This window comes from Centrocercus urophasianus, unplaced genomic scaffold (assembly GCF_019232065.1).
Source record: "Centrocercus urophasianus isolate 14NV4802_14NV808 unplaced genomic scaffold, USGS_Curo_1.0 seq_10, whole genome shotgun sequence".
Classification (NCBI taxonomy): Eukaryota; Metazoa; Chordata; class Aves; order Galliformes; family Phasianidae; genus Centrocercus; species Centrocercus urophasianus.
Genome location: NW_024884142.1, coordinates 49,549,030 through 49,568,356, shown reverse-complemented (window position 1 = coordinate 49,568,356; position 19,327 = coordinate 49,549,030). Strand labels below are relative to the sequence as shown.

The 19,327-nt window shown below is 41.2% G+C and overlaps 1 long non-coding RNA gene across 4 annotated transcripts in view; it reads right to left on the bottom strand.

Annotated features, from left to right (window-relative positions):
* Positions 1 to 9,756, bottom strand: part of LOC122157730 — a 66,556-nt gene extending 56,800 nt beyond the window's left edge. For all 4 annotated transcript variants that reach the window (XR_006168000.1, XR_006168008.1, XR_006168003.1 and 1 more), the window contains exons 1-2: positions 9,678 to 9,756; positions 9,080 to 9,188 (exon numbers count right to left, since the gene is read on the bottom strand). This is a non-coding gene — a long non-coding RNA (uncharacterized LOC122157730). The remainder of the gene's footprint in view (positions 1 to 9,079; positions 9,189 to 9,677) is intronic.
* Between the last annotated feature and the right edge of the window lie 9,571 nt (positions 9,757 to 19,327).

Genomic DNA, 19,327 nt, shown 5'->3' with positions numbered 1-19,327 from the left:
CTCTGGAATAAGCTGCTTGCACTGCTAAACAGATAGCACAGCTCTTCCTACGGAATCCAGCAAGGGCTGTAAAAAACATTCTCAGGGCCTAGGAAATTCACAATACAAAAACATATTTGTCCCAAACAAAGAAATTCTTCAAGTTACATTATTAATTGATAGTACTCAACTTCCACTGATTTCAAATTAAAATGTAAGTGAAGCTTATTTTTAAGCGCTTCACTGAAGAAAGATGACTTTCTGAATTTGATACTGACAAATTCTATCAATTTTTATCAAAAGAGAGTTAACTCAGAGTTCTCTATGGCCTGACCTGCAGCTGCAGGCTTAAGCAGACCAAGTGATAGAAAAGTGAAGCAAAAGAAACTTAAACAGAACTGTGCCACGGCTTGAATACAAATCACATACAAGAACAACTGTTTACTAAGTGCTGTGGAAACTCTCAAGTGACTGTATAGAACTTTCAAACAAGCCTGTCTTTCTTCAACAATAATACTAAAAGTTAGATGATACTTTGTGACCTAGAATATGCTAGATGGTAGAACAATGCACATGTTCTATGAAGTGTGAAAACTAATCCTTTTTTTCCTTTCAAATAAGAAATGTGGTTGATCCATACAGCGGAATATTAACCATTTTTCCAAGCACCATATTTTTTAATTAGCTGCAGGTTTTTGTTTGATGTGATTCACTTTTACAAAGTCTACAATTTAAAACCATCCCACTATCTCCCATTGTCCGTGCGAAATACCAATGGTCTCCTTAAGGGGAAGACAAGGCAATAAGCTAAGATTTTGCTGTTTTGGTTTTGCATATAGGTTTCAAGCTTCATCAGCCCAGGATCAAATAGCAGTAAGCGTAGGAAGTCATTTTCATGTTTAGTGTTATCTACAAACCATAAATAATTTGAGTAATTTGTATATGTAGTATACAATGATAATAGTGAACTGTTCTTGATTTCTCACTCTCTTTTCCTTTTTCTGGTTCAAAGAAAAGGGAAGAAAAAGTACAGACTTCTGTTTTTGAAAACCTCTAGAATCAGTTTAGCTGATACAGATTTTCCTAGTCTAAGCTAGGTTTTAAGAAAAGGACTTACTCCTTAGCACTATATAGCTGTGAGAACCTCAGGTAAGGAATAGGGATCAAAAGCTTCACAAGATTCCCCCAACTCTTCCTCAGCTCCACCTTTTGTATCCATTCTGCTGGAGGAGCAGTATCCTACATAACAGTAATGTTTTTCCATCACACTTTTCTTGCAGTGAATGCTGGGTGCTTGCCACTGCTTGTGACATTATTGTAAGCTCTGTGCAGGCTGAGAAACCAGCAAAAAGTGAACAGTTCTAATTCCACAGCACATACCAGCTTGCCTGCTAGGTCTCACTCCAAGGTCCAAGGCCTCACTCATTGCCTTGTCAAAGTTACAGTTATTCATCCAAGCAGAAAGCTAGCACTGCTCTTGACAGAAGCTCTATACTAGCATCTGGAATTGCCACAGCAATGCCCGTCGTGCCAGGAACTGTCCTTATTTCACAGCAACTCACACAGGCACTGGTGAGCCCAGCCTGTGCCATAAACATGCATCATCAGCTCTGCCTCCCAAAAACTGGCTTCCAGAAATATCTTCCAGCTGTCCAAAGTCAGCTGGCATGCTGACATAGCATGCCCCATGCTGATAGCCTGCAGTGCTGCTCTCTTCCAAGTATAAGTAGAACAGTGCAGTAGGGAGGCTGAGAAAAGCAGACACTCAACATGCTAGGGAGCAGAGTCCTGTTTTAGGTCTGTGAATGTTTCCAGACAGTGCTACAGTACACTGTAAGCTGCTTCAGTTTAAACAGAGGCAAACCCCATTAGGCTGTGTGGCTATCAGCAGAACTGCTTCTGCATCTTCCCTTTGCTCTTGGCCACAGATGAGGCATGGGATGAGGGAAGTGGTACTTCTCTGTAAACCCCTTGTTTGGGCAAGATGGGCCCCCTCCACCTGTGCTCCAGTGTCTCAGTCCTGCCCCTCACTGCCTGTGCCTGCTTCCAGACTTCTGCTCTTTCTTAGCATCCTTAGCCCAGAGCTCTCCCTGCATAAGTGCTGATCTACAGCTCTGAAGAGAGAGTTTTTTCACCAATATTCTGTTGGAAAATGTTATCTGGGTTTTTTTTAATGCACTTTTTTAATGCATTTTGATGTTGGTTTAATTATTCTCAAACACTTTATATCTATTTGTACATTTATTTCTTACCCCACATCTGTAAGAAGAAAATGAAAAGAAAAAAAAAAAAAATTGCTTGGACAACCCCTTGCTTCCTGTAATGTAAGCAACTGTAGCTCTACTAAAGATCACAAGGATTCAGATTTTGCAACATTATTTACTGTTACCCCATTGGACTTAAACCCATGGTGTGCTCTATCTGTCTCTGCTCATCTGACTTAAAAACAGCCCAAAATATTTGTCCGTCTAAACTGAGTATGTTTACATTTTCCTGTATGATCCTGGACACATTTTACAATTTAAGCAGTTACCAAAGAAAACAATTCTGTTTTTATCATAGAATCATAGAATGGCCTGGGTTGAAAAGGACCCCAAAGGTCATGTAGTTTCAACCCCCGCTGTGTGCAGGGTCACCAACCACCAGACCAGGCTGCCCAGAGCCACATCCAGCCTGGCCTTGAATGCCTCCAGGGATGGGGCATCCACAACCTCCTTGGGCAACCTGTTCCAGTGCGTCACCACCCTCAGGATGAAAAACTTCCTCCTAATATCTAATCTAAACCTCCCCAGTCTTGGTTTAAAACCATTCCCCCTTGTCCTATCACTATCCGCCCCCATAAACAGCTGTTCCCCCACCTGTGTATATGCTCCCTTCAAGTACTGAAAGACCACAATGGAGCCTTCTCTAAGCTAAACAAGCCCGCCCAGTTCCCTCAACCTCTCTTCAGAGGAGAGGTATCCAACCTATTTATGATTAAATAGGTTTCAAAAACAAAGCTTAAAAACTGTTGGGGTGAACTTTTCCCTTGTACGAACATTTACTATTTACCTGGCTTCATAAACAAACAGCACAAATGTCAGTAAATAGATCTTCCATGGTCAATCCTACTTTTAGCTGTGGGAAAACACAGATAACAATCTGTTTTACTGCTCTTTTCTTTCCAAGCCCTTTGTGCAAGGACTCACTTTTTAAGCAGTAGCCAAAAAGCAACCAGCCAGCTAGGAATACCCAGCAGTTGTTCAGGGGTAACAAGCCAAATTAATTTTTAGCAGTGCTCTTGGTGTGTGTGGCAAAACAGCAAAGGAAAACAGTAAAAGCTGTTTAAGGGAAGCTTTCTGCTCTACAGAATCAGGCAATTAATTATGACTGAGATAGAGTCATAGAGTCATACTCAGTCATAGAGACTGAGTAGAGAGGCCTTGCATCTTCCCCAGGTTAACAGCAGGAGCCTTCTACCCTCTTCTTGGAACTGGTTGCCACCCAAAAATCAAGGTGCCTGCCTCCCAGCACTGACCTACTGCGGTTCTCAATGTGCAGAAATAAAAGCTTTTGACAAGGGGCTACAAATAAATTACAGGGACAAGTTTAGCCTCTACCTTTAGTTGTCACTTGAAGTGTTACTAAGGATTACAAGCAGAGATACTTCTAGAGGAAAACAGGAGTAGCGACAGGAAATTTGACTCTTGCTCCTTTCTCTTGCCCTCTAAGGACCTCATTGTAGCTGCTGACAAATGGCCTGCAGCAATGTCACCTGTAGAGCCTCTGCACACAGACACCAGCAAGGAGCTCTGTATGCTCCCCTTCTGTTACAGAAGCAGAGATTATCATAAAGCCAGCTCATGGCCTTTCTAAATGAATTTTAAAAAATATTATTTTTAAAAATCACATCTTTGAACACAACCCTTACGCTCCAAACTGCCTATTGTACTAATAGATTGATGGCTAATCCACCATACATTTGGGGTGCCTTATACCAGTACATGAACATTGATTCGATTTGTGTCCCTCCTGTATTTATAACATCCTTAACTTCTCATTGCCAGCATAAATATTTCACCATGATCTTTTGGGATAGCTTTAATTCTACCAAAAACACAGGTGTCAGAACCATATGTGCTCCCAGCCCTGCCAAAACATTCCCAGAGCTCTATGAACACATTTCAGTCTGACATGGAGGTGCTGCAAGACTGTTGTTACCTTTTACTCATATAGTAAACATTTCATTTGTGTCACAAAAAGCTCTTACTTCCACGATATCAACCAGTAAGTTTCTCATATGCAGAGGCCTCACATAGGATCAGTTCAACCCTACTTACACCAATATTTTTAACAGAAACCTTTCTACAATCAACACAAGTTCAACCTAATCCCACTTCTGAAGAGAAGCAGAAACCCTTTGTTTTACAAAGCACACAATATGCTCTTGAACAAAAAAAGCACTCCTGGTTTTCAGGGCTTTATCTATACGGTTGATAAAAAGAAGCTAAGGAGCAATACCTGACCCAAGATTGAGACAGAGTAGCCAACCCACAATCTCTGTAGAGCAGAATGACTGTGCAGTGTTATACTGCATTTGGCCTTAGGCCTTCTGAATACTGTATGATCTATTTTTTGTCATTCTCAAGTACACCCTTATAACAGCAGATGTTTTACCCCATTACTGCTGCCATGCAATGTTTTCTCAAGTCTGTTGAGGATTTTCTTTCTCTAGCGAACATCAATGGAAATCTCTTCAAAAATCTTGGCACTTCAGTGCTGCTGTCAGACCCACTATGCAGTAATTGCTGAATGACCAGGTTCCTTCTCAATACCATGTTAAAAAGGAGAGAAATCTACGGCTTCTGCCAGGGTTGTAACGATGGAGCCTGAAGAACAGTGTGGTCAGGGCCTGAGATCCTCAGCGACTGCACTGAACACTGGACACAGAAATGAACTCAGTCCTAAGCTTGATGGAAAATGCAACTAAACATAAAAAAGGGAACACCAAATAATTTCTTGTGGGCACTCAGCAATGCAGAATCTCCTACCATTTAGTATCTTCCTCATACCTATGGCTGTTTTTAAGCAAAACTATCTCAATTACCATTTACATTTTATGCATTGATGATGTCACATTACTACTGTCTGCCTTAAAAAAACAGCAGTCTAAGTAAGTGTCCAAAACAGATGAGGCATGCATGTTCAAGGATCCTGTCTGATCCAAAGCCAAATATTCCAGTAAATGGCTATAATGAAAATCCATTAAGAGGATGAATCAGTTGCAGCTTGTTTTCCCTTGCTTTTTACTGTTGTGTTTTTCATCATTAAGAAAACAGCTCTGTTCCTCGTAACTTTGTTAGCATTTATCAGAAAGCTACCTGTTACAGCAGATTAAGAGTTCCTGGGAAAAAAAAAACAAATACACATAAGACCAAAACAAGCAACTAGATTTGTAAATTTCCTTATCTAACTCCTGGTCACCATAGCACACGGCAGATGGCCAGATTTGTTCCAGTCTTATTTGATTACTACTCATGTTTGTCTTTTCTGCAAAAGAACACAAGATGCTATGCTGAGTTAGCTGGGAAGGACCTTCTAAAAGCTAACTGATCTTTTTACTCAGCTGCACAGTGCCCTGTCCATTGCTGTAAGTAATAAAGAAATCAGGTCTTATACTGAGTTGAAAGTCAGTTCAACTAAGTACCTGAACTAGGCAGTCTGAATGTTATCCATTAAAAATGGAAATCTCATAGCAGCAAGCATGGTAAAAATATCAACAAGGAAAGCAACTCAAGTCAGGGATGGAAAGTTGTTTGCAGTTAATTACCAAGACAGGAATTTCCCATTTAATCCACATGCTTGCAAAAAATTTCATTAGAATGTCAGGCAAAACAATTTATTTCTTCCTGTTTTCTATTTGTTTCTATTACTGTGAGCTTATTATTTATACAACTTCACAAATCTCTCCCTGATTTTCTGCCTAATGGAATACATGCAGAGCCCCAGTTTGATGCCTCAGGTAGCTTTTGCCAATGTCAGAGCAGGAGTAGACCTAAAGGAAACACAGAAGTGTTTCAGCTGCCAAGACGCATTTCAGCTAATTATAACAATCACCAGGAGCTTCAGGGGAAATCCTTTGATTCATCCTCTAAACCACAAAAGCTGCTTGGCAGAAATGTGTCACACTACTGAGCGGGAAAGCCAAGGCAGCACCTAAGATTCTGCTGGCCAGCAAACGCTCCGAGACAAGGAGGCACTCCCACCTTTCCACTTAGTAAAGCAACAAGGAATTCTCGAGTTTTCCCATACAACAGCTGCTAAGCAGTGCTAGCCTACACAGGAAGGGTACCCACTGACTGAAAACATCTTCACAAGCAGACCACAAAGTGCTTTCAGATTATCTGTATCCACTGTAGTTTTTTGATTATTTAAAGCTGTTGCAAGCAATGCAGGAAAACACAGACAACAAGTCACCCACCAATTACAGCTTCAAGGAAAGCAAATGACTGAGAATCTGTTCAAAGTCATACCAAACTCCCCATTCACTCCCATTTTTTCCTCAACTACTTCATTTCTGAATTCTATGCTCAGGTCATAACAGCATCAGAGCACAGGTCATATATACCTAGTTTTTTCTGCACTTTTTCAGTAACAGAAAAAGCACAAAATTAGTCAGCTTAGATTATCCAGTAGTGGCAGACTCAATGTGAATTTTCTGCTATGTAATGAATGCCAAGTCAGAAACAAGCAGCAGGTGAAATCCACATGCTACTTCCATACCTAGGAATGTAAATCAACTGGAGTCACTCACAATAATTTATAAACATACAGTAAACCTAAACTTGGCAGGCTGCCTGGAAGGAGCACAAGTGTGATACGTAACTGAGGTTAGTACACAAGTCTGAAGCGTTCTTGACTCTGCAAGTAAATGTAAGTTAGCACATACACTGTTCAGGCTCACATTCATCAGTTCATTTAAATTCATTTTCCAATTAGACCCCTGCAGCACTTTATGTAGGCCATCTCATGATTTTGCATTTGATCTCAAGGGCTGCTTATTCTCTCATCTGATTCCCATTAATCAAAATGACAGTCTCTAGCTAAATAATTTTACATGGGTCATCTAGCTGGTCAGTTTTATCTGTGAGGTGTTCAGCATTGCCATGAATTTTCCTCTACAGGAAAAACTTAACCAACACAACTGAGGCAAACTTCAGGCAAGTTCATCCAGTTGTTCATCAAAACATGGAGCAGCAGAAACCTGAGACTGAATATACACTTTTGCATTAAGGGAGCAGAAGCAACATTTGGGAGGTTGGAGTGAAGGAAAATTGTAAGAGCATCTGCCAACCAGATGCAGTATTGAGCCCAGGGCCTCAGCTCACACTCTCACTTGCAGAATAAAGGCAGTCATTAAGAACTTGAGATACTGGGAGAGCTGAAGGTAACGAAAAGTGTGTGTGTTTGGTGTGTTTGTGTGTGTGTGTGTGTGTGTTTGGTGGCCCTGCTAGGCAGGGGGGTTGGAACTACATGATCCTTGAGGTCCCTTCCAACCCGGGTGATTCTGTGATTCTGTGAAAAGATTTCTCATCTGCCCTTTCTCAGAATTTCACTAGCAAAAAGCAAGGCAGACAAAACACATTGTGCAATTTCCCTAAATACATTTTTGTTTCTATGTATTTATTCCTTTGTTTTTTTCCCCTTCTTTATGTAACCCAAGTGGAGTTTTTGTGTTTGTGAGACCTTGATGTGGGTTGATCCTGGTGTGTGCAGCCAAAGCCTGCCCAGCCAAATGAGGGACTGAGTTGGAAGGGCCAAAGAGAGAAATTGTGGGTTGAGACAAAGACAATTTTACCTTTAATAGTTAAAGCAGCAGTTGCACACATAAGAAAAGAAAGAAAAAAAAAAAAAAAGTGAGCAATTCACTCACTAATTACCATATTCAGGCAGATATATTTATCTATTTCCAGAAAAGCAAAGCTACATCACACGTAACAGTTGCTTGGGATGACAAACAGCAGCCACAAAAATCTGTTCCTCTTTCTCCTATTTTCCCCAGCTTTTAATACTGAGTGCAGCACAGGGAATGCCCTTCCGGTCAGTTGGGGCAGCCATCCTCGCTGTAGCCTGGCGCAGTGTCCTGTGTACCCCGAGCACACTAACTAGCATGAGAAACAGAGCCAGTAGCACTGTTCACCAGTAGCTAAAACATCCCTCTGTTATGAATACTGTTTTGGTCTAAAATGTAGCACCGCACAAGATACTTAGAAGAAAATGAATTCCACTGCAGCCAAAACCAGCACAGGTCTGCCAGAGATTTTTCAGAGATAAACACTAAACAACACAGCTCTAAACAAAGTTGCAGACCCAGGACAGACAAATCACATGCCCTGCTTGCAACCTTTTTGCAAGATTAGTTAGCCCAGCCTCTTGTCACAATGCTTTTAATGGTCCTAGTCACCAAATCATTTTGTTGTAGGCACTAGTATCCCTGAAAAATATTTTGCTTTGTAGGTATAAATTTAGAGCTAGTGGAACTACTTCTATACTTGTAAAATAGGTAACAAAAAAGTACATTCTGTGACTGAAAAAAGGGCCATGCATATAAGTTTCTATACTTTGCTCTGGTAGTCAGTCTAATAAAGATGCAATCTCAACCTCAAAATTCACTCATGGCATAAAGGCAAATCATATCATCCAGGACATCTCAAAGAGGCATTTTTATAAGTAAGTCTGCTAAGCTTGGCACACCATGTGGAAAGATGCAAATCAAGGATTCTGGAGCATTTCAGGGCTAAGTTACTGCCATTTAACAGTTCTATAGGAAAGATGCAGCAATGCACACATCTAATACACCTCTCTAATATTCATAAACCTGGCACATTTGGAAACCCTTCTTTATCTTTTCTATAGCCTATAGATGAGAAGCTGCCTTATCAATACCTTGCCCTCCTCATGGAAAGGAAGCTTTAAACCAGTACAGCTAGCAACTGGGCTTTCCAGGTGAAATTATTTACCACAAGCAAATAAACTGTCCTTAGGGGCCACACCTAAATGAATGGACATGAATCTGCAAGCAAGTTTTTAGGTGGGGCAAGAGATTTTTCCATTTCAGTACCTTGTTTGTGCCAGTTATTTTGGTGTGGGTTAGCATACCATCAGGCTCTTGGAAGTTGTTTTCCCTTCTGCACCTCAGTGGTGGCACTCAGAAATCTGCTAGGTAGCCCCTGCAGGTGGATGAGAAATGATCAGGAGTTGCCTTTGCATATATATATATGTATATATTTAATAAGACTACGGCGTTTTCAATCTATTTTCTGCTTGCTTTAAGTATGTGGTATACGCATGTAAAATGTTATCCTCGATCAAATGTTGAGAAGGAACCCTTACCAGGGCCCCTGTACCCCTGAAGACCAGTACGTGGGTATTCAGCGCAGCACTACCCTCAGACACGGCAGCATGCAGCCACAGCCCCTGCTCCGGGCACACACACGCGCACAGGCCCTGCCCGCGGCAGGCACTGTATCTTCTTCAAGCCCTGTGTGCCTGGTTCTAGCCATGATTGCTCTTATCTGGCTCTCGCCTGAGGGGTTCACTGCAGATAAGACTGCAGTTCAGGTCCAGCACCGGTTATTTCTCCATTTCTATTAATTAAAACATGCGAGGCAGGGAGGAGGAGGTAATAGATACAAAAACAAAACAAAAAAAAACCCTACCCAGCGCCGGCAATCTCTCTGACCCGCGGCTCCGAGACGGGCGGTCCCCAGGCAGCCCCAGAGCGCACCTCCAGGCCTCGAGCTCCCAGCCATGACCCGCACGGCCTGGCCGGCGGCTGCCGCCATCTGCCGGTGGCGCTGAGGGGCGCCGGGCCGGGCCGGGCCGCGCGCCCGCGGAAGGGCCGCAGCTCTTGGCCTCTCTCTGCGAATATCCCGGATTGGTTCAGAAAATGCTGGGTCAGAAGAGTGTCAGGTCGGGATGAAACGACAGCCATTTTGTCAGGCACTTTCGAGCAGTTACCTGGCCTGGCCTGGGGCTAATCCTTGGAGATTACCGTTCCCTCCATTCTGGAGCTGTCTTTAAAGACTGTCCGACCGCTCTGTGGCAATGACAGCACCAGCCTATGGCAGTGGTTGGATCGCTCACCTTGGAAGCAGTCACAGAATTTAAATTCTTCCTCTGCCCAAGGTCAGGTTCAAATCCATAATGATTTGAACACACAGGATCTTTGAAGGCTCTACAGCAATACAGGAACTTCGGAAGCTATAATGGCAATTCAGGGAGGAAAGCTTTGCGTCTCTCTTGAAGAACACAAATGGAAACAACTGTGAGTCACGTTTCTGCTCTCATTACTGCTTTACTGTTTTATCCAGAAGTGTAAATGCTACTTATAATGGAAAGAATAACAATTCATCTGAATATTTTCTGGATGGAGAATATGGCAGCTAGCATACAATTTGTGTGGGAGACTGACTTGTCAGTGTGTATAAGACATCCTCTGAAAATGCAAATGGATAAAGCCCATAGGGAGATTAGGCCAAAACCCAATTGATTTCTGGATCCCAGTCAGGCTCTGACATTGTCGAAGCATATCTCATGCCAATACTTAGACATTGCCAAATCTGAACCCATCTATCTTTTGCAGCATTTAAATACCCCAGTTCCCTCCACCCCATAGCTCCAGCACTGAAATAATAATATTTTCAATGAAGTATATTTTGTCTTTAAACAAAGGAAGGGGAGCCGTAGAAGGCAGAGAAGTTCCACAGCGAAAGTTGTCTGAGAGAAGAGCAGGATATATCCCAAACACTTGAGAAAGTCCAATTCAGTTAAAAAGAGCAGAAGGACTTAAGAAAAAAAACAGACATAAACACAGGAATGATCCAAGGATGATAAAAAAACTTTTCTTCATTTGTTACTATAGTATAGAACATAATATAGAATATGACAAGTAGCAGGACATAGCCAAACTGGCTCAGGGAGATAGATATGCTAAACTGCTAATTGCTATCCATGATTTGGAAACCAAGCATGTAATAGCAGAGAGAAAAATGAGACTAGAAATGAGAACAATATTTCTTACTATTGGAGAATTAAAGCTATGCCCAAACCTGAACATTTTTAAGAGCTTCATGAATCAGTGAGAGGGATTCTATTTGAGATTGGATATAAGTGACCCTCCATATTGTTGGCAGTTATAAGGTTATTTTTATTCATGGAGGAGAGACTCAACAAAGTCCTTGAGAGACCCACTCTTCTTCAAAATCAAAAAATACTCTTAGAACAAACTAGAATTTCAGCCAGATTAAATCATAATGCAGACAAGGCCAAGCTTTGCTTCTAGGTCTTCAGATGTTAAGGTATCTATGGATGAAGTTCCCATTCTTAGCTGTAACTATCTATATCTATAACAAGTTTTGGGCAAATTTTGGACCGCATTCTTATTTCCTGTACGTGGTGCTAGAAGTCCTCAAAATGAGAGAGAGCATTTTCTTGACTTCATACTGAAAAACGGGTACAGATAGCAATCCTCCATGTTCTGTTCCTTGTTCAGTGAGGAAAACATAATGCCAGGCCAGGAGCTCTGGTGATGCCAGGGAACTGGCAATGCCTCGACATGCAGTGATGGGAAGGATACCTCTTCTGTAGCAAGTGCTTCCCTCTGCTGGAGCAATGCCATAAAACACATTTTAGGCTTGGAAACTCCTCACGTTCCACTAGTGCTTGGGTGTGTTAAGTATAGTACTCTTAGTTTCTTTGTCAGTGCAGCAGAACATAGTGCTTGCTCTTTTTCTCTTGGAATTACTAGAAAATGAAGGCTCTGTCTTGGAAGGATGAGCTTCAGACAAGTGCCTTTGAAGATAAAGCTGGTATTGACCAGGCTCCCTGCAACAATTTTACTGGTAGTACTTTGAATTAGTCCCTCTAGATTCGTGGATTTTTAAAAGTTATGAATGTGATAGGTGGACTGGAAGTGTGAACTTGGTAGCAATCCTGCAGAGATAATGATACAAGGAATTCAGATTTTGCCTTTAGATTACCTTCTTTTTTCTTCTTCTTTATGTTTAAATAAAAGCAATATCTTTTTCTGAGAAATCCAAATAATCAAGAGATCTGTCGAGACTTCTCAATTGCTTTTCTCTTTGAAGATAAATAGCATGCTTTTATGTTCATATGCACACTCTTTCACTATGACAGTTTCAGCCTATCAGATACACTGACAGTCTCTGAAGAACAACCAAAGTGAAGGAGTCCTGCTTTCATTGTTTGTAGTCAATACATTCTGCAGTGTAGAGTGACTGTGGAGAAGAACTGTAGGTAAGAAGACAAAAGTACTATATTCCATACAATTACCCATCTTCAAAGAAATAAAGGCTTTGCTGATACATAAAGAAGAACAAACTGTGGTGCTGTAGTTATGCCATATTTGCTGCAACCTGTCTGAATTAGTTTCCTACAACTATGAACTATGTTGGTGGTTTTCTAATTTACTTTGTCCCTCTGAGTGCTATTTTGTACTGCCTTTTGAGAAGAACTTAGGGTTTTAGACAAATTGAATATTATTCTCTATTTCATGTAGATCATCCAGCTCCAGTCAATGATTCAGTTTTCTATAACCCTTTTAAAATTTCATTACATTTTTGAAATACAGAATTTTTTTCAATTTGTTGGAGCTTATTCTTTTGCAGAAACACATTGCTCTAGAAATCACAAGTGGCTTCCCATAAACACACAGTACCCTTCCAGAAGTATCAGAGACTAGAGGTGCAGTAGAGGCTGTAGAAAAATGTGAGGCTGGAGTATGGCACTGCTATCCAATGACATGTCATGTGTTACAGCAATTACCAGACAAAGTGGAAGAGGTACTTAGTCTTCAACTTATTTAAAACCTTTGCCAAGCTTGTGACTTTGGGCAGGGAATGGGGGAACCAGGGAGACTTCTCTTGCTCAACAACATGGCAGTGGCAGCACAATCTGAAGGAAATAATTTGCTGTGCTCAGCTATGACAGAGCAATGTTTCTGTTTTCCCTGCCACAGGGGAGCCATCAATGCCTCTCATGCAATATAAGCCCACAGAAGAGAGCTCCAGCTCCAAATTTCAAACCCCCAGACGCTCTGGCTCTAGGGACAGGGAAATTGAAGCCTGAAGCCTGAATCTGCTAAGGTACTTTTTCTGTCTCATAGCCCTAGATTGAACACCATAGAGGGAGTCTCTGGAGAAGTGGGACTTGTTTCTTCCATTTTTCTGCATCTTTGTGACAGTTACTACCCAACAATTTCCATTTACACATATGCCACTTACATCCATTTCACTTTGGAGGCTATGTTTTTCTCCACAGTAGGTTGGGTCTTTGGGTACAGTCTGTGACAAGGACAGCATGCACACTGTCATAGACATCTGGGTAGGTACTTCTGCAGATTCCTTAGCACAGTTTCTACTATGAGGAATGATAGATAGCCAGGTTTAAAGAAAAAGCAAAATGAAACATTGCAGAGGCACAGATAACCGCCGCACCAGGATTTTCAGGGCCAGGCATGTGAGTTCAGGCAGACCAGAACCAGTGCAGCTCCCTTCTCATGGTGCTACACCCATGCAAACCAATCCAAACAATCCCACGATGACACACAGAACAACCTCATGTGTCCACACCTAAGGCAATCTGTGATTGAGATAATCTTCCCAGGAAAAATGAAGACTTATTGTACACTAATCTTGAAAGCAGACCAACCCAGGAGTGTCACAACCCTTTTTACGGAGGAGGCACCTGAACTTCAGTGCCCTGCAGAGGGCTTTGGGAACAGTATTGCCCAGTTTTGAGACTGCCTGATGGAGTCCTCTGTTACTGAGGAAGAATACAAGCTTGCAGATAGCTCAGAGTGGATGCCAACAAAGGAGAGAGGACCCATGCAGCAAACTAGGACCTGCTAACACAGGAAATGCTAAGTAGAACAGTAAATCTTAAGATGTCTATTGACAAGGTATTCAAGTGTTTGTATTCATTTGCTGACCATGGTAAATTGTCCATAGCTTGAAATTTACAGTTTTGTCATTTTTGCTTACCTAATAAGTACTAACCTCTGTATTCTACACACTGTAGCTGCTCTTCCTTTGTTACGTTACCACAGAAAGATCAGGAACATTTGCTATCTGTACTATATATGTTCAGCTCATTGCTATAGAACACCAGACAGTGCAATCCCGTGCAGCAGCTTGGCTGACCATTTCACAGCAAACAACCTATCATAGGCTCAGAGAATTTTTGTGTAGAGAATAAGAGCAGCTGCCCTATAGCAGAACTCTGCACTGTCTGCACCTTCTTTATCTCACTTCTACACCTGTGAGTTTTCTTCACTATTTCATTTTCTTCTCTTCACATACAAGTCATTATAAATTGTTGAGGAATATTGCATAATGTATTTACTAATAAGAAGTAACTCACATAATGCAAACCCACTTTAGGTGAGGCAATGTTATCTCTGTGCCCTGACAAGTTTATGAACTGTGAGTAATTTCATTATGAACTTGATGTAGTTTTATCTTTCAGTGGCATATATAGCTTTCAGTGGCATATATAGCTGCAGAGGATCACTCAATATTATATTTTGATTGCAAATTCTTTGGGCAGAGACTATCTCTTGTATAGGCAAAGCCTACCACAATGGAGACTTGATTTCGTCTGCGTCTTCCAGATACTTCTGGGATGCAAATGTAAAGTACTATCAATTCACATGGCTGATTTTTTCCTAACATGCATTCATGCTCACCCCACAGACACCGTACTCACAGTGTACACAGACATAGGATAGAGAGTGAGGTGGGACAGAGAGATGGTGAAGAAAAGTTTTAATAAGAAGATTAAAAAAGACAGGACAGACAGCAGTGACTAGGCTTAGGGCTTCGCCAGACAAGTGCAATGGCTCTGTTTGGTATTTGATATTCTTGACCAGAAATCTTATAAAGGGGCAGATACTCTCCTTCTGCACGCTCGTAGATGTAGAAGCATATATAAATTCAGTAGGCACACAGAGGTGAGAAGTTGAACCAGCTGAGATCCATGGCTCCAGGAAAGGGGCTAGAAAAAGAACTCCATGGGAGCAAAGACTAACTTAGCTGCTAAAACAACCCGCAATCCTTCCTGTCCCACATCAAGGCAGCATTTGTTGGCTCTAGTCTTGCTCCAGCACTTGGAAAATCACCATTGTGACTGTGATTGCTTCAGTTCTCTCCAAGGCACAGGACACTACTGGCGAGCTCTGAGACAACTGATGCAGCTGTAGAATACAGTGTTTTGCTCCTGAGACAAGAGTTAGGTACAACACATGGCTGCCCCCATCCCCTTTTTTGTAGCCCTGTTGGCTAAAAGTAGCTCATGAATGCCTGCATCTCACCCACTCAGCAAATATACCTGCCTTTGTGCCCTCAGGTGGAGCTGGAAACCTTAATGTAGGGGTGAAAATCTCCGCAGGTTGAAGAACAATGAAAATCATGTTTTGCCATGAGCAGCCATACGTCTTTGTACCACTACCTGTTTTGTGCCTTGGGAAAGTTCAGCACTGCACATCTGTAGCCGTGTAGTTTGTGATGCTTTAACTGATCTACCAGCTATGTGAATCAAGTTGTCATTGAATCCTGTCATTTCAAATCAGATCAGGTGTTAGGCTTTGAATTAGAATGCTAAATATAAAAAATGTTTTACCCAAAACTTAATGGTTTATAGGGATCTTTCTTTATTTCTAACTATGCTGAGTCACTATTTTGACAAAGCAGAGGAAAAAAAAAATAAGTTAACTGCAAGTAAGAACAGTTGTTAAAACACAGTAAAGTCACAGAAGAGAGTGAGTATAAAACACTGAAGGAGAGGTCATCTAACCTCTGAAGCTGTGGTGATATCTTGAGGAAACCTCTACAAGTTTTCTTCCAAGTAAAGACTTCTAATTAACACATGAACAACTAAAATGTGCCAAACCAAAGGTCCGTCTTCCCTGGCATACCATCCTCAACAAAAACAGGTGCCTAGGATGAGAACAAGAGGCTATGAGTACATCCTTTGAATACTCTTCCAGCCTCAACATATTTCCATCTCAAAGGTCTTTCTGATCTATGTATGGATTTATTGACTTATTAACTCTCTCAGGACTTCTCTCTCATATACTTGGGTCACAAGTGCTACTAGTCTACTGCCTCGTGTGAGAAGAGCATTTTTATTTGTTTTGATCTCGGAGTTGCAGCACAGTCCTCACATTGGCTAATTGAACCTGAAAAAAGCCGCAAAGAAACTGATATTTAAGCCTCAGGGCAATGAGACCCAGAAAAAAAACTCGCAGCTAAATGTGGACACGGCCAGTCTGCAGTTGATGGGACTAAGTAGTCATATAACAATATATATAACTGAATTATATATGTAACGAAATATATAACTGAGTAGTTACGGGCAAAACCATTCTGCGCCACTTGCTGTGTAGATGTGGCCAGGAGGACCAACAAGGCAAGACAGGCACAAGAGATGACAATGTGAAATGCAGTGGAATTGTAAATAATAGAGGAAAGAGACTTTCAGCTACAGATTAACCATTTCAGATCTTTAACTAACAGTCATTTCATTTGAGATGTTCCCACTTAATGCTAATTAATTCAAAATAGTGTCAGTATTAATGCTCTGCCTTTATTTCCATGTCCCATTTTGCACTTCTAATGTACCAAACTACTCAATTAAGACTACATCAGTCAATGGCCAATCATGCACCTCTAGACTTTCTTATCAGGGTTTAGATATAAAAGAAGAAGACCTCAAAGTCAGTCCATGTGATGCATATATATTTATTATAGTAGTTTTAGTCTCTTGCTGTTTCAGATGCTTGTTGACAGCTACATGAAGTCACTCATCTCCCAAAGAATTGTTAGAATAACTCAAATAAGTACTTATCCCACAGGAAACTGCTCCACAACTTTAGAAACTATAACAAGAAAAGGTCCCTAAGCAGTATCTCAGTAAAGCCTGTGACAGGTATACCAAATCATACTTCCCTCACAGCAGCTTTTTTTACACTCCTCTCTGCTGCACAGCGGGGAACTCTGCAGCTTTATGTGCATCTTTCCTAACCAGAAGAGATGCTTACAGCTCATAAGGGACCTATTTTCTTGAACCAACTTCTTTCCAATCAGTTTCATTGGTACTGTGGGACCATGACTATGTAGCATAGTAGAACAGGCTCTTTACTTTTTTTGAAGCACATTGATCTCACCAAATCTACACAATTAAATCATAGTACAAATCAATGGATGAAAACTCCAGTAGTCGTGCCTCCTTTTGCAAAAAGAAGTAACAGCACAATTTCAGGAGTGTAATTCTGTTTGCAGTTGAAGAGAGCCCCTCAACGACCTGGCTGTTTTCCAAATCTTTATTTATTTAAATAGGCATACTGGTCCTAGAGCACAACAGCTCCTGTCTCAACAGCCATAAGTAACACACTCCCTTGAGAAGCTCATCTAATCTTTACTTCACATTATATTAACAGACCAAAAGTACACCCGAATTCTTACAAGTCATTAAGAAACAAGCTAGCAGAAAAAAAAAGATGAATAAAATAGCCTGAAATCTGTAGGCAAAAAAACCCCACAACACTTAACACTTTTGGTTTCCTTTTTTTTCTGGCAATATGATAATGTGAATGTCATCTTATAGAATGACATTCTGTGTTATTGCAAATATATCACAGATATTTACTGGAGCTGCTAGCTCACATCATGTCCATATATTGCTGCTTCCAGCACATGTGGCAGCAGGAACACTGGGGCTGGACATGGGGGCAGGTTTGCTTCTGAAAGAAAGAGAGCAGCAACCTTATATGGTTGTGAGGTTTAAAATTTCAGCTGCATATACAAAGGCGTAGGTAGAAAGAGGCAGCAGATGTATTTATTTCAAGCCTCCCAGGTTCCAGTGTGCCCTGAATGGGGTCTGCCCTAGTCATTTGTAGGCTCTGGTGCCAGTGGTTCCAACCCAGGTAGCTCCTGTGGACATGCTTCATGGGCTCCCCACTTTTACATTTGGATCAGGTAGTGCCATTGCATTTGAAGTAATCAAAATGGTCTACTTCCATGTCACTAGTACTCAAAAGTTTATTCAGTTTTGATTGAAAACTGTAGAGCAACTACACTGTGCATCTTTAGAAAAGTCACTCTAGTTTTTGGCTTTCTTCCTTTCCTGATATTTTATAATACTCTTAAGTTATTACACAAACTTATTATTTTAGTCAAAATTAGAGCAGTTTTTTGCATGAATCTGCAAAATTGATCTTGTGTGTCTCTACTGGCAGCCACCCATAGTCAGATTTCATGTGCCCTAATGCTGGAAATGCACTTACCCAAATTAGATATCCCATCACTGCAGAGTGCACTGAGAAGAGGCATATCAGTGCTGCCTGAGCCCTGGGAATCAGCTGCTTGTTCTTTATCTTGCAGGAGATTGAATTTACGGCATTTTTTATTCTAAGGCTCAACTGTAAAGATGCCAGATTTGTGTGTCAAGTCAGTTCAAGAATAATGCTAAATCTCTGATGTTTTCAAATAGGTTTTAAAGCTTGCTGTAGCAAAGCCTCTTTACAGAGCTAATTCTTTATCACAGTTCTTACCTTTACATCTTCGTTTTCCCATACACTTCAGAGGCAATGAAAATAAAGCAGCCACCAACCTAATCCATTCCATACACTGAATTATTTTGCAAGCTCAGCCAGTGCTGTACAGCCTGCAGGAGCTTGCTTCTTCAATAAATCTTTTTTATTAAAAAAGAAAGCTAAAGAACTATTAGATTTGCATTTTTCCTTTCAGAAATACAGAGGAAGCTGTGATAGAAAAAATAAAATAAAATAAAATAAAATAAAATAAAATAAAATAAAATAACAATTTCTGCACTGGTAATAGCCTGCCTGGTCAGCACAGACAACATTTGTACTATTTCTCTCTCCCACCATGATGCCACCAACTGCCTATGCTGAGATTCTCATGTAGGACATTGGCCACAGTGAACAGGAGGGTCTAAGGAGGCTGTGGTCATAGAATCATGGATTAATATGCCATAGAATAATCACAGAATAATATGGCAATTTGGGACACACAAGGATCATTGAGTCCAACCCCTGGCTCCACACAGCACCACCCCAAATCCAAAACCTGTGTCTGACAGCCCTGTCCAGATGCTCCTAGAACTCCGGCAGCTTGGGGCTGTGCCCACTACACTGGGGAGCCTGTTCCATGCCCACTGCCCTCTGGTAAAGAACCTTTTCCAAAAACTGTCCTGCCCCTTCCCTGACAAAGCTCCATGCTGTTCCCTCAGGTCCTGTGGCTGTCACCAGAGAGCAAAGCTCATTGCT